A 12,272-nucleotide genomic window follows, 5' to 3' on the forward strand; every position below is an offset into this window, starting at 1 on the left:
AGAACAAGTGAAAACATCGCTTTGAGAAACCAAATTCCCTTCCCAAGTTCATGCCGTCATCTGAGCGACATACAGAAGCACCTGGGGGGCAGAAGGGAGCCGCTGTTGGTGAGCCTCCGGCACAGCTGGCCCTCACAGGCTCCCCACACGCCTTTTCACTCTGTCCTCTGGGCCACGGTTCCCAAATCTGGCCCCAGAACCAGCAGCATCAGTAACACCCAGTAACTGGCTGAAGATGCCCATTTTCAGGCCTCACTCCAGACCCACCGAATCAGAAACTCTGGGGGAGGGGCCAGCGCTCTGAGCAATGCCGATGTGCACCAGCGTCTGACAAGGACCACTAGTCTATCTGCAAAGTGGTTATTATTGGCCCTCTTTAGAAGCAAGGAAACCAAAGCTCAGTGATTAAAGTGCCCGTAGCCATCCAGCCAGGAGGCCAATTTGTGCCCACATCTGATTCCAAAGCTACTTGTCACATGGCCTTACTAGCCAAACTATCTGTACCATTTGGTGTCCTCAGCTACAGAGCCACCGAGATGTGACGATGACACTTCCTTAAGAGGGAGGGTGGGAGTGAGAGGCGGGACGAAGCCTGCGCTCAGAAGTGATGAATTATAGATGCTTTTAAACCCACATCATGCATCAGCCCTGGATGGTGAGCCGCCCCGCAGGGCGAGCCTGCTTCTCCCTGCTCCACTTGTTAGCTGGGTGCCATGAAGAGGACACAGGGGTCCCTCCACTGACCTCTGTGCCCCAATTTCTACCACTGCTTTGACCAGAAAGAGTAAGACGCTACCCTCCCTGTCTCTAGAGGGCTGGCGCATTCGGCCCAGACCAGGACTAACAGGAAGGCACAAAGCGGCCCCAGCACCTGGGTGGGCCGGGGCTGAGTCACCAGAAGGAATCCGGCGCATGCAGGGGGTATTATAACGTGCCACAGACCTGCTTCAAAGGCGCCAGGCCAATTTTTAAAACCAAACCCTAAATTTCGCCTCGATCAAGCGGTCCACGAAACTCTTGATATTCGAACGCCAGCACCTTCACAGATCCTAAAGTTAGGAAAAAGACAGACATCTCCTCGTTCACAACTCCCAACCTTCTAAATAAACTTGATGACTTTCAGATCACAAGCTTATCCTTCAGCTTAAGTGAGTACTCATCATCACTGCTTTCTGCAGTGGCTGGTGGAGTAGCAGGGACCCAGGTGTGGTAATCACACAGGCCTGAGTTTGACTCCTGGCTGGGTCAGTTCCTCAAAGGTTACCGAACCTCTCTGGGCCTCAGTTTTTCCATTCATGGATGGGTGACAATCCCTGTGTTACACATGGATGTAAAGACAAAATGAAATTATGTTCAACAGCAGCAACAAAGTCTGCTCAAACAGCCTTGTATTTTAAGACATCAAAAACCTGGAAGATAGGTGTGGTCAAACAGCCTGTGGACAGATGCTACTCAACACACCCTCTCCGCTTCACAGACACTTACTTCACTGTGTTTGTTTTTCTAAGTTTCTATTTTTAGACACCTTGAACAAGCTAACTAAGACCAAAGAAAATTCCGTTGACAAACTTATCAGAAAGCTTGTCAATTTTCAAAAACTCAACAGATGGGGATAAATGGTCATTTCACAATGCATCTGACAAAAGCAAAACCTGCTCTCTCCCACCTCAGCAATCTTAATCAGGTCACCCCACAGTACTCCGTCCTCCTCCAACTCACAGCTGGGCTTAGAGTGCGTCTCTTCACCCCAGTACTCAGTTTCTCAGATGAGGTAACAGGTATCATAATATTTGGGGATCCAACAGCCAATAGGTGAATCCCAGCCCCATCACCTACTGGCTGTGTGACCTTGAGCACAGGACTGATGCTCCTGGGCCTCAGTTTCCTCACCTGTAGAAAGGAGATAATACCCACGTGACTGACACAGGACTGCTGGGCCACCAGCAGCAGTTTTTGCAAGAGCAAGACAGAACAATGGAGCCTACAGCAGGGATGGGTAAGTGTGTTCCCTGCCCGTCCCCAGGACTCCTTGCACACCTCACATCTTCAGCAAGTACCTGCCACACACCAGAGACTGAGCTGGTGCTGGGGAAGCAAAGGCAGGGTGATCACCTGCCTCAAAGACGTCACAGTGTCACAAGAGCCCCAGATACACAGACAGCGTGCTAAGTGCTCCAAAAGAATGCCTGGGGTGGTGAGGCTCAGGGAGCAGAGCTGGAGGGGCCCAGACGCTGGGGTAGCTGGCTGGAGAAGGCTGGACAGAAGATCTGTTTAAACAGAATGCTTGAGTGGAAAGCCCAGCAGACAAATGGGGGAGTAGGACTAGATAATTCCTCATATCCTCCCAGACTTTACTCCCCCAAATCCAAGCCCTTTGATTTCTCCAAGGCTCAGGGTCAACAGGTCCTCATGCCATAAAATGCCAACAACCACATTCATCCACACCCCACCAATCCAACAGGAAGATTCTGGGGAACAGTGAGAACAGCTCTCAGAAAGCTTTGAAAACTTTAACACGCTCCACAAGAGTATGACAATGGGGGCTTCCCTGGTGGCGCAGTGGTTAAGAATCCGCCTGCCAATGCAGGGGACACGGGTTTGAGCCCTGGTCCGGGAAGATCCCACATGCCACGGAGCGGCTAAGCCCGTGTGCCACAACTACTGAGCCTGCGCTCTAGGGCTCACGAGCCACAACTACCGAAGCCCGTGCACCTAGAGCCCGTGCTCTGCAACAAGAGAAGCCACCGCCATGAGAAGCCCGCGCGCCACAACGAAGAGTAGCCCCCGCTCGCCGCAACTACAGAAAGCCCGTGCGCAGCAACGAACACCCAATGCAGCCAAAAATAAATTAATTAATTTTTAAAAAAAACCTCAAGAAGCAAATAAGCTTTAAAAATATAAAATAAAAATACAGATATTGGGCTTCCCTGGTGGCGCAGTGGTTGAGAGTCCGCCTGCCGATGCAGGGGACACGGGTTCGTGCCCCGGTCCGGGAAGATCCCACAGCCAGCGGAGTGGCTAGGCCTGTGAGCCATGGCCGCTGAGCCTGCGCATCCGTCCGGAGCCTGTGCTCTGCAGCGGGAGAGGCCACAACAGTGAGAGGCCCGCGTACCACAAAATAAATAAATAAATAAAAATACAGATATTAAAAAATATATACAGATAAATATGAGAAGATCTTGGCAACTTCTCTGACACAATCACCTGTCCCAAAGATAACTGCTGGAACAAGTACCATTCAGAAACCTGCAGGCCCTTTGGGTGTTCATTTAAATACAGATGAAAACTTAATTATCAGTGCAAATTCAATCACTGCTGTGAGGGACTGGGTATATGATTGGTCAGCACCTACCATCCATATCTAGAGCTACAAGAGACACAAGTTTTCTGCCAAATCTTCATTATCCTACATAACTGGGGGAGCGCATGGACAGTTAAAAACTAAAATTCACCTTTTCAATCATTTTAACCTCCTGTTCCAATCCCTTCTTTCACAGGGCATTTCCTCAGGTGGAAAGGAAGAACTCACACTTCTCATCTTTTCCTGTCCATTTTCTTACGTGAACGTTGAAAAGTGGAAGGGGATAACCCTCAACATCTCTCTAAAAAAAATTCTGAAACATCCTGGAGAGTGCCCTGGAACCCAAGCATCGAGTTCTGGCACTGACACTGTATTGCTGCATGACCTTGGGCCAATCTCTCTGGGCCTCAGTTTCCCCCATCTGAACCCTCACGATGGTTAAGCCCCATCCTCCTTGCAGCACAGACTCAGATGCGTCCGCAGGGCAGCAAAACAGTGAAGGGCCCCAGACGGAGCCCCTGGGCGGAGGAATGGGTTTCCACAGGCCCCTACCGGGGTTTCTGGGGGAGCAAGTTGCACCCCCCCCCCCCCCCCCCCCCCGCCAAGCCACCGGACCAACTCCGATCGCAAACAAAAACCTGTTGGCACGGACTCCTCTAGGAAGGGCCGGCCTCTCCCAAGGCGCTGGGCTGCTGGGGAGCCGCCCCACGGGGAGAGAGAGGAAGGGTCTCCTGGAAGACGCGGCCCCGCATACCCAGTCACCCACCCGACCAGGCCGGCAGAATCGCCGGGCGGGGTCTCTGCCATCCCACGCGGAACAAAAGGCAGCTGGAGCCTGGCTCTGCCGCCCCCGATCCCGCTGGGCTGTGGGGCGGGGGCGGGGAGGGAGAACCAGGTCCCTGGGGAAGGGAGGGGACCCGCGGCAGCCCAGAGAGGGACGGCCGGCATCCTGGACGGGGGATCCCTCCCCCGACTCCCGGAGGGAAGGGCCGCCTGGCCCAGGGAGGGGAGCAAAGTGCCCCGGGGAGGAGGCGCGGGGTTGTTCTAGGCTTAAAGGTAAACGGTGAGGCCTGGAGGGGCTCCCGGATCTCGGGTGGGAGGAGGGGGAGCCCCAGGCTCCGAGGATACGAAAGGAAAAGCTCCCCGAGGGGAAATGGGGGGGGTCTCTGCAGCGGAACGAGGGACCCAGATGGGGAGGGGGCCGTTCTCCACCTCGTGGGGCGGGTAAGAAGGGGTCCCGCCTGAGATGGAGACCCGGCTGGGACTGCGGGGGTGCATGCTCTGGCGGACGGCCTGGGGGGCAGCGCTCTGGGGGCGTCCGCCCGTGAAGGGGCAGGGTCCGCGACCTGGGCCCGCTCCGGCCCCCGAGCCCCGTGGCCCCAGCTCACCTGCGCTCCTCCGGGCCGACCCGGATGCGCGGCTGCGGCCGCCAGTAGCGTTGGGGAGGCGGGAGCGAGGGGAGCCACCGGAGACGCCGGCGCTTCCAGCTCCGTTTGACACCCACACACCAGCCAACATGGCGGCCGGGAGGGGGCGCGCCGACTGCGTGCGCGCGCCCGCCCGCCCCGCCCCTCCGCCAGCCCAGGCCCCGCCCCGTGTCCCCGAGGCCCCGCCCCTCCGCTCAGCCCAGGCCACGCAAGGCCCCGCCAGGTGCCCTCGGGCCCCGCCCCGCGCCTGCTGGCATCCCACCCCCGCCCAGCCAGCCCAGATCCCTCGTTCCCCGACCCCAGGGCCTCCACCCGGATACCCACGACCCCACGCAGACTACCCAGCCCTCCCACCGCGCCCCACAGCCTACGCCCCAATACTCTACAAATAACCCCCAAACCCCACACACGCGTCCCAACGACCCCAAACCACCACACAAACCCTGGCAAATTCATACCTGAACCCTCGCACACGGCAAACTTCGCTCAGACCCCACAAATCTCCCCACGCCTCAGGCACATCTCACAGCTCCACACACCCTCTCCACCCCCCACACACGCACAGAGCCCCCAGCCTGAGCTAAAACACGCTTCCCCTTGCAGCGTGCACTTGTAAACATCACCAGGTCCAGGAGGTGGAGCTGGACGAGCGGGGGCTGCCGGGGCGCTGGGTGCTGGGATAAGTGTGTTCCCTTTGTGAAAATTCACTGATGTACACTTTAAATGTGTCACTTTAACGTACGTGTTCTACTTCAATAAAACACACTCAAAAATTATTCTGAGGATGGTGCACAGGCTTTGCTAGACTGCTAAAGGGGTTGTGGCACTAAAAAGGTGGGGCTCTACGGTCACCATCCTCCCGTGAGGGGCTTATAGACCCCCTGATTCAGGCTCACCCCTTCACAGGGCCTTGGGCTCTCACACAGGATCCACCTGTTCCCTTTGGTTCAACCAGTGCCCACGAGACACCTCCTGTGTCCCGAGCACCATGCTGGAGGAGGAGCAGACGCTGGAGAGGTGCCAGGACCTCACAGCTGCCCAACCTGCTCCAGTCAGGGTGGGGTCAGCAGAGACCCCCTCACAGCAGGGTCTGGGGACAGATCAGGGCTTGCTAGGTTGGTAGACAGCACCATCCCTGTGGCCTGTGTTCCAAGGAGGGCCTGTTTCAGGGAGGCTGTTTCCAAAAGTCCCGCTCTGCCCTCACTTACAAAGACACCTAAGGCAAGTCACTGCACTTCTCTAAGCCTCGTGTTCCTGCTTCCTGTGAGGGAGCCAGATGCAGGAAGGCATCCTCTGTTCTCCAAGCTGGGATCTAGACTTCCCTTCTCTGGCAACAAGTAACAGGGAGAGAAGATGGGGGGAAGGAGAGAGGAAAGGGGAGGGGAGAGGGGAGATTGAGAGAGAGACACTAACACATGTGCAAACCCATGGCCATTATTCCTTTGAAAAGTCCAACGCTGGTAGTTCTAAAGGCTAGAAACCCCTTCCTGCAGTCTGCTGCCCCATCCCAATGCTCGGTGCTCCTCCTCCACCAGGACATTGAATTAAGCCCTACGTGCCTGCCTTGAGGCAGGAACCTGAGCTCCCCATTTTGAACTTGGTCCACCCCCATCCCGGAGAAGCCCCTCTACCAGTCCAACCCTCCTTGTGAGCCCCAGCGCTCTGCTAGACCTTCCTGGGTCTGCAGGAGAGCAGAACTTTCCCTGAAATCACGGCCCCTGCCCTCAAAGAGTTTGCAGCTCCAGATGAACTTATGCCAACATGTAGTGGGTGCCTGGTGCAGGCCTGAGTGCTTTCCATAGACTGTGCAAACCAGCGCTGCCGCTAGAACTTCCTGGGATGATGGAAGTGTTGTTCAGCTGCGCCGTCCACATGTAAGCACTTGAAATGTGGCCAGTGCACCCGAGGAGCTGCTTTTTGAAGATCTTATTTAACTTTAATTGATGAATTTGAATAGCCACAGGTGGCTAGATGCTGCCACATGGAAGAGCCCTGGCCCCAAACCTCACCACAACCCAAGATGAGTCTTCTTACTGTTCGCATTTTACAGGAGGAAACTGAGGTTTGGAGAGATGCTGGGCTGGGTCACCCAGGCAGAGCCCAATCCCTTCCCCACCCAGCTTGCAAGTCTGCGTAAGATGCAGGTTTAGGAACGAGAGAACTGGATACAGATAAAGAGATGATGAGCCAACCACAGCCCAGGAAGTGAGTTGGAGAGCAATTCAGGGTATCGAGCCAGGCTGGGGAGTAGGGGAGGGCCTCCTGAGGCCGGAAGACCATCTCAGGCGTGCAAGGTCAGAGGGGACATTCCTGCATTCCTCGAAGACATTTCTCCTTCCTGCACCCCCTTTGAAGCCTATCGCCCTCTTGCACTTCCCTCACCCTCTTGCACTTCCCTCTCTCGATTCATCCCCCCATGAGGAGCCATTGAGGCCAGCAGCGCTATTCCCATTTTACAGATGAGGAAACAGAGGCAGGACACAGCAGTGCTGGGATTCAAATCCAGGTTCTACCGAATCCACAGCATGTAAGTTGTCTTGCAGAGGAGGATGCAGGATAAGCCATATGCTTTGTCCAAGGCCAAAGCTGTCCCAGGGCACAGGCTGGAGCAGGCACGCTCATCTGGCCTTCCTAGGGTTTGGAGATCGGTTTCAGATGCCTGATGAGGCACAGTGATGGGGGCTGGTCAGGGTGGTGTGTTTCAGAAGCGGAAAGAGATGGCTGTGCAGACGGGGATGTCTCTGGGGTTGGGGAAGGAGGGCTTCAAGGGGGAGGCACTACGGGCAGAGAGAGATGGCATGCTGTGAAGACAGCATGCACCTTCTTCTAGTGAAGATGCAGCGGGTCTCAGGGATCTTCCACCAAGGTTTGAACTCTAGATTCAAAACCACTTGTCCAGCAGGAAGAGCCTGTGCTGGGAGCCCCACAACAGCTAACTTCCTGTCCACCAGTTCGTTGCCTGACCTTGGCCTGTCACTCCCCCCAGTCCTCAGGTTCCCCATCTGTGAAGAGTAATAATCCCTCCCACCTTGAGGGATTGCATTAAAGTTCATAATGAAAAAGCAGAGTAGGAAATGCTTTGGAAGCTGTAGATGGGCGTTAGCAGTGGTTCTTATTAAGATACAGAGATAAAGCTATCCTGGTCCCTCCAGGCGCTGGAAGTCTAAAAGAGCAGAGGAGTCATGAACACAAACTGAAACTAAAACGCTGAAGTCACATAGGAAATCATAAGAGAAAGGGCTGTGAGAGCTGAGAAGGAAACTTCCTTCTCTCTTGCAGAGAAGGAGCGATCAAGGCCGACTTCCTGAAGTAGAGGTACTGGAGCTAGGAAATAGCAATAATAATAATACCACCAAAGCAGCAAGTGCTGTGCAAACGCTCTGCATGGATTATTTCATTTCCTGTTCATAACAACCCTGAGTTTTAGACCATCGTTATCCTTAATTTACAGTTGAGGCTCAGAGACACTCAGCGATTTGCCCATAATCACACAGCTAAAAAGTGGCAATGCTAGAAACGTCAGGCCTGATTCGAAAGCCAAACGAGAGGAATTTGAGCAGACTGAAGGAAGAGATCCCCTCTCCCCTCCAGCTCCAGGTACATTATCAAGGCCAAGCCAATCAGTGCATCTCTCCTGGTCATAGTGATTGATTCAGCAATGGGCATATGACTTAAGATGGGCCAGTGAGACTCAAGCCCTGGACTTCCACAGAAACCATTGAAAAAGAGGAGGTTGTTCTCCCGCCCCATCGCCCCCATGCCCGTCAGGCAGCTTCGCACCGGGAGAGCCAGGCTGAGAATGAAGCCAACACAGAGGGATGAGGGAGGAGAGAAAAGACAGATTTCTCCTGACATTGTTTGAACACCTGGAACCAGCCATGCCTGAAGTTTTAACCCTGGACTTTTTAGCACATAAGCCAATACATCAGTTACGACTATTTCAAAAGAAAACCCAGCTCAAACTGGCTTAAATGATAATCGGTTTTAATTGGCTCATTTAACTAAAATCTCCAGAGCTAGAGCTTCAGGTGATCAAGGTTCTGGCTCCATTTCTTTGACATATACCCCCTAAGCATGTCAGGATTTTCCTGGGCTGGTGTCTTGATTGGCTCTAAATTGGCTGTAGCAGATCCATGCCTCACACCTGTAGCCAGGATGAGACAGTGTCTCTCTCCCCAAACCAGGAAACTAATACCTGAGCCTTGCTCTGATTGGAAGAACTTGGATCACCTGCCCATCCCTGAGCCAACTGTGGCAAGTTCGATGAGGAATCAGGGTGATTGGCTCAGGCCCATCAGGGCTCCCCCCTGGAGTTGGGGGGACAGTTATGGGAGGGGAACACACACTGGGGAGGTGGACAGCACGACCCCCACTCGGCTGAATTCTCTTTTCTCCCTCAGCCAGTTGACTTGGTACCCAGATTCCTGACAATAACAGTCATCAACCCCATTTCCAAAGAGTTTTCATTTAATTTTTTGACAGCTCCAGGCTTTTTTTTTTTTTTTTGGCTATGCCACACGTGGCATGTGGGATCTTAGTTCCCCGACCAGGAATCGATCCTACGCCCCCTGCATTGCAAGCGCGGAGTTTTAACCACTGGACCACCAGGGAAGTCCCTCCAGGCTTTTGTATTTGCAGTATTTACTGATAATTCTGTTGAGATTTGCATAACACCTTTCTTCCAAACCTCTCATCATGCCTCAAAAACAAGTTTCTATGAACTTCCTCAGATTTCCTCCCAAGGGCATGAAGTGTAACAATAAAAAACAGCATCAGCTTAATACATAGTTTTCAACCTATGACCCAACATTTGTAGTTTTTATTGGCCATTACTCTTCAGGCTTTTTCCCCTATAGTGATGAACACTGCAAGCAAGACAGGCTTTTTTTTTTTTGCCACGCCCCACAGTATGTGGGATCCTAGCTCCCCAACCAGGGATCAAAACTGCACCCCCTGCATTGGAAGCACAGAGTCTTAACCACTGGACGGCCAGGGAAGTCCAAGACAGGCCATTTTTTTTGGGGGTGGGGCGCGTGCTGCGTTGGGTCTTAGTTGCTGCGCGCGGGCTTTCTCTAGTTGCGGCGAGCAGAGGCTACTCTTGGTTGCAGTGCACAGGCTTCTCATTGCGGTGGCTTCTCTTGTTGCAGAGCACGGGGTCTAGGTGCGCGGGCTTCAGTAGTTGTGGCACGCTGGCTCTAGAGAACACGGTAGTTCAGTAGTTGTGGCACACAGTAGTTGTGGCTCAGTAGTTGTGGCGCACAGGCTTAGCTGTTCCGCGGCATGTGGGATCTTCCCGGACCGGGGCTCAAACCCGTGTCCCCTGCATCGGCAGGCGGGTTCTTAACCACTGTGCCACCAGGGAAGTCCCAACAGACCATTTTAAATTGTTTTCTTGAATCTACATGGACTGAAACATCTTACATGCGTTATTTCAGTAAACAGTCACCACTGCCCTGTGAGATAGGTAGGCACTCTTGTTCTCACCATTTTACAGAAGAGCAAAGTGAGGCACAGAGAGGGGAATAATAACTGCTGGCCCAGCTGAGGAGCGGCAGGGCTGAGATTTTCACCCAAGTCCAAGGGAGTCAGGGACTGGCATCTCCTACAGAGCACCTCTTCCTTGGAAATGTGCATGATATCTTTCTGCTAGACACTGGCTGAGTGCCCCGAAAAGGCCATAGCTCTTCTCTGGCCTCAGAAAGGTGCTGTTTTTCCTTCCTCAGAAAATTTCCGGATGAGTTGGATGCCCTCCACCTTCATAAAGCTTTCAACTTGGATCAAGAGTTGAAACATAATCACCCAAAGCTATAACTCAGAGACATCTGCCCAGCCAGCAGCATTTGAGCTGGGACTTTAAGGGTGGCTAATTATTGGTTATGAGGAGAGCAAAGAGAGCAACCCTGGGAGGGGCAAGGCTGAGCAAAGGACCAAGCGGCAGGAATCATGGACCAGTGCGATTTAGCTGGACCGCAGGATGCACAGAAGAAAGCAGCAGCGGGTGAGTCAGGAGAGGATGGCTGGAAGGAGCCTGGTCTCCTGTATTTCTGCTAACTCTGCAGCTGCTGAGAGCAGCCTTCTCCATTAGCAGTCAGGGGCAGGCGTATCCCTGGCTGGCCAATGAGAATTCGCATCTCCATGGCCACAGTCATCGGTTCAGGGCTGGGCATGTGACCCAAGCCCAGCCAATAAGAGCCATCCCCAGGATTTTAGCTAAAACCATCAGAAAAGCGGCCCTCTCTGCTTCTGAGATTGTGGGCACCAGGAACCATAGAAGCTGGAGCTGCAAGGAGCCCTCTCTGTCACCTCACAGACACAATTCTTAATTGTTCAGACCAGTTCGGACCAGCCCAGAAAAAAGAGCTGTTGAGTCAGGCTGGCGTCATCCTAGCTTTCTTAAAGGACATCTCCACTGTTGCCTCAAGCAAAGTTTTCTTTTGACAGAAACCTCAAAGTCTTTCATTCCTTTTTCTTCTTTCACCTATTCTCACCCTCTCTTCCTTCTCTCCTTCCTTCCTTCCTTTCTCTTTCTTTTCACATCTCTTTGTTCCTCTCTCTTTCATTATTATTTTTTTTATTTAATAAACACATTTTAAAATAATCCTTAAAAAATGCATGCACACATTCTACAAATACCCGGCCAGTACTTTTCAAAACTGCCACTGTGTGAAACACAAGAAAGACTAAGAAGACAGACTTGAGGAGACTAAGAACACAGGACAACTCAGTGCAATGTGGTGCCCAGTCATACCTGCTTCACGGTCCTGAGATGATGGAGGAAGCATTCAGTCCAGGGCCACATGCAGAGTGGGTCCACATCCGCTCAGGACTCAGCATTGCTGGAAGAATGCCAAGGGGCTGGCCTTGGCTCAGGAAGGGGCCCTGGGCCAGGGCTGATGGAGTGGCGTGTCCGGATCTACCAGTCTGTCCAGAGACCTGGGAACACGGCTCACCTCTGCTCATTCATGCAACCCTCCTTTTCTGAGCTCCTCCTAGTGAAGCTGGGGCTGGGGCTGAAGCAGGCTTGTGCCAGGGCTGCCAGGCTGTGGAGAGGCTGACACAGACACAGCAGTTAAAAGGCCAGGACAGAGGGGTCCCAAAAAAGAGGGCAGGAGGCCAGTGACTCCAAAGGGTGCAATGCAAATATAGGGGCCACTCGGACCAGAAAAAGGCCAAAAAAAAAAAAATTCTCCCAATCCTTTTCTTCCTTCTGCTTCTTTCTCTTCCTTATTTTCTTCCTCCCCTCCTTTCCTCCCTCCCTCCCTTTCTTCTTTCCTTCCTCCCACCTTTTTCTTTAATTTCTTATAAGAAAAAAAAAAGGCGGGTACATAAAGCAACTTTGTTATCAATTTTTGCAAATGTGCCTAAGAGGTACTGAACGGAAAGATGAGAAAATTGCATCTTCGTTCTCCTCATCTGAGCGCCGGTTGTGAGCTGCCCACACACCCAGACAAGGGCGGGAGGGACAAGTGGCCAGCTGGGACCTGCCAACCAGCCTGGGCCCTCCCAGGCCTCTCCCCATCGCTGGTCTCTCTGCTTCCCTGTGC

The 12,272-nt window shown here is 53.2% G+C and overlaps 1 protein-coding gene across 8 annotated transcripts in view; it reads right to left on the reverse strand.

Annotated features, from left to right (window-relative positions):
* EPN2 (epsin 2) overlaps positions 1-4,847 on the reverse strand; it is a 68,754-nt gene extending 63,907 nt beyond the window's left edge. For 6 of the 8 annotated variants that reach the window (XM_027131188.1, XM_027131189.1, XM_027131186.1 and 3 more), the window contains exon 1: positions 4,690-4,786. The gene's annotated coding sequence lies outside the window, so the exon portion shown is untranslated. Of the gene's footprint in view, positions 1-4,689 lie in introns of all 8 variants that reach the window. The other 2 variants (XM_027131185.1, XM_027131184.1) reach the window with 1 other exon arrangement.
* Between the last annotated feature and the right edge of the window lie 7,425 nt (positions 4,848-12,272).

The sequence above is a fragment of the Aethalodelphis obliquidens genome, unplaced genomic scaffold, assembly GCF_003676395.1.
Source record: "Aethalodelphis obliquidens isolate GAN/ISIS:26980383/991018 unplaced genomic scaffold, ASM367639v1 scaffold38, whole genome shotgun sequence".
NCBI lineage: Eukaryota > Metazoa > Chordata > Mammalia > Artiodactyla > Delphinidae > Aethalodelphis > Aethalodelphis obliquidens.